Source organism: Eretmochelys imbricata, chromosome 3 (assembly GCF_965152235.1).
Source record: "Eretmochelys imbricata isolate rEreImb1 chromosome 3, rEreImb1.hap1, whole genome shotgun sequence".
Lineage (NCBI taxonomy): Eukaryota > Metazoa > Chordata > Testudines > Cheloniidae > Eretmochelys > Eretmochelys imbricata.
The window spans coordinates 67,533,724-67,537,195 of NC_135574.1; positions in this window are offsets into that span (position 1 = coordinate 67,533,724).

A 3,472-nucleotide genomic window follows, 5' to 3' on the forward strand; every position below is an offset into this window, starting at 1 on the left:
GTTGCCTGAGTTGATCATTACAGTGTATAGATAAAAGAAATAATTGTGAGCTGGAGACTATAGTGATAAGTGACTTCAGAAATCTTTGTGATAGTTTAACTCATCTTTTTATGGTCTGCTTTGGCAAGAAGGAAAGCAGTTTTAAAATTCAAGGCACATTGTCTGTGGTAAATGGTAGTTTGAGCTGCAAAATCTGCATTTTTAATATTGCATTTGCAACTAAAGATATTTTTTGAAAAGACAAAACATCTAATAATTTTTTTAAAGTCCAGAAGTCTGTAAATACTGATCTAAAACAACCATTCAAAATGCTAATTTACTCTCTTATATAAATCCTTTGTTAAGACATCCTTTTCTGTTCATTTGAGTGACTGGTTTTATTTCTAAATTTGGTTTAAAAACTACATATACCTTCATTGGAAAATATGTGCCATCAATTTCTTGTTAGTCACTGGAATCAGGGTAGTCTAAAACACAGGAGATTCTAAAATGGTGAGGGTATGTTCTGTATTTAAAATGTAGTTAATCTATTTTTATATTAATAAAATTTACAAGTTCTACAGTTTCTGAAATAATTACACACACACAAAACAAGTTTACAAGAATATTAAGGTAAAAAAGTCAAGCATTCACAAGTTAGGAAATGCTAGAGTTAAGGTTGCCTGTTCAACCTTAATTCAGCCTCCTTGTGTATCTGCATTATAATCCAATCTTTAATTAGGTGATCATATACTATTTTTTCTATAGAACCCCTACCTCTTTCCATTTCCTAACTTTTGAGTGCTTGACTTTGCAACCTTAATAATTTTCTTTTAACATAGTTTTTTTGTCTCATTTCCTATGTTTTTAACTAAGCCAACTGATAAAACTCTATAGAAATTCTATCATGTGGTGTCATATTGGCACCCGTATGAGTCATCAGCAGGGTTGGAAACTTTATAGCCACTTCACGTGACTCTGTCATGTGAGCTAACGGTAGGTTGTCATCCTCTGAATAGACTCGCACTAGAGGGGAATGATGTACGTACTTTTCTAGTGGGTTTCACTGATATTTGTTGACAGAAAAGGAATTGTGAAACACAAGAATTTTGTGTTTCATTCCAAGCTCTAGTGATCACACAGTCTTCTGCTCATTCCCTTAAGAATGATCCTTTATGCCCCATCCACTTCAACCTGTCCCAGTCCTGTCTCTTCCCCTCCCCTGGCTCCTTGTCCCAGTCCCATTCTCACCTAGCCAGTCCCAGTTTCCACTCCTAAAACATTTTGTCCTGGTCTTGCCCCTCCAGAATCCTGTCCCAACCCCTCCCACTCCCAGTTCTCCCCCTGCACTCTGGCTCCTCACTAGATCTGGCTCCTCTACCATCTCAGCTCCTTTTCCCTGTCCCTTGCCCTACAAGTTATCAGTTCCAGTCTCCTTGCCTAGCCAGTCCCAGTCTCCTCTGGCTCCTCATCTGATCTCAGTCTCTCCCTCCTAGCTCCCAGTCCTCACCTATTTCCCTCCCTGTCTCCCAAGCTCCTTGCCATCCAGTCACAGTCCCCCTTCTCAGTCTTCTTGCCCAGCCAGTCAGTCATCTCCCACATCCCAGAGCCTAGTTGTCCTATCTTCTGCCAGCCTCCAGTTCAAGTATCCCCTCTACCTCTCCATGCAGGCTCCTTATCCCAGTCTACTCCCCTTACCTGTCTTCCCCGCTCTGGATATGGTCCCCTCTGCATTTGAATCAGCAGCTTGTTCCTTCACCCTGCCTGGACCCAGCAAAAGGGTCAGCGAGAGCAAATGAATGACAAGCTCTCTGCTGTCAGTCCAGCTGCCCTGACCTGGACCTGTCACAGCCCAGAGCTGTCACAGCTGGAAAAGCCCTGCTCAGCCCTGGGTTGAAGCATGCACAGTGCAGAGAGAATCTTCGGGATATTTAGTTATGAAAATCTAAGAAGTCTCTACTGAGCATGTGGAAACTGATTTCTCAAAGACTCATATAACTTGGCCAAATGTGGGTGGATTTTCAGTGACAGCAAAAAGCATGTTCCCAACACAAAGACCATCCTCTTCCAATTTTCAAGTCCCTGCTCCAAGGCCTGGGGGCACTACTAAAAGGTGGCTAGAATTTTTTAACATGGGCAAAACAAGATATATTTTTTCCTAGCCTTTTGTTTTATAGGACAGGATAAGAAAGAGCCTTGAGACTAACTCTTTCATTTAATAACTATTATGTGGAATTTTAACCAGATGATTCTTTCATTCATTGAAATATATTAAGCCTACATTGTTTCAATGGGCTTCAATCCTAGTGAGCAAGAACTACTCTGAAGGGGCTTGTGATATATGGGAATAATGCAAGAGTGGGTCCTTACTTATTTTGTGGTGTGATGGTGGCCTTAGAAGTGAGCGGTAGTAACAGTGAAAGAAGGGGATTGGAAGGGTTTAGAACTGAGTCAAGGAGAAGGGTGTGGTGAATGCAGCTATGAGACTATGTAGTGGAAGGTCTGGCTGCAAGGGCAGGTGTGGTGTTTGTTGTTGGAGTGGGGACTAATTAGTCAAACTGATCCAAACCTATATGGATTGAAGGAGGAATGTTCAGCCTAGTTTTTCATTTTTTCAGCTCTCGGTCATACTTACCTCCTTGTAGCAATTACTTTTTAAACAACTCTTAATAATACATAGATGATACACATAAAGTGCAGAAAACAGTTTGAGTGCAAAGATGCATACAGTACATTAATGGACAGTACAGAAACATGGCTGACATTCGTCAGTGTAAATATCTGATTCCTGCAAATACAGCATACGGTTACAGCAGTGATCAAAAGGGTGAACTCAAATCACTAAAGCACAGCTTCACTTAGGAGAACTGGGGATACACAAACAGCACCAATAATGTTTAGTTTTGTCCTATTTCTGTAGATTTCCTTTTCAGCAGTGGTATTGAAGTTTACAAGAAAATTCCTACCTTGACAAAAATAAGCCACAATGGTTTTTTGAGTGGAGACTCTTTGCTACCCCATGGCACCCACGAGTCATTCACCTCTTTAACAGAAAATACTATGATCCAAATATTTGAAACAGTAGCCATTGCTAAATACTTTTAAAATCCCTTTAAACTGCTTGGATTTGAGAGGAATTGTTGCCACGCCTTAAGTAATAAAAAATGTGATGAGATGCTGCTTAACACTACAACTGCTTTTGTGAGCAAATCTTGTCCTGCCTAGTAACGGTTGCTAGGTATGAGGTTGGTTTAAGGCTGTAAAAGGTCAGTTAATAAATCCTCTCCCATCATCAGTCTGCATTATGTTATTGAGCTCCTCACCACATGTGCTTCTTAACCTGCAGGCAAATGTTTTAGACATCATCCTAATAGTGAATGATTTTATCTTTTAACTGGACTGCATGTTTTCTGTAGTAACAGTAAGCATTTTGTCTGCAAGGATTAGGGCAGTTTGGACATTGTAGTAACAACCTTGAATATTTTATACAACC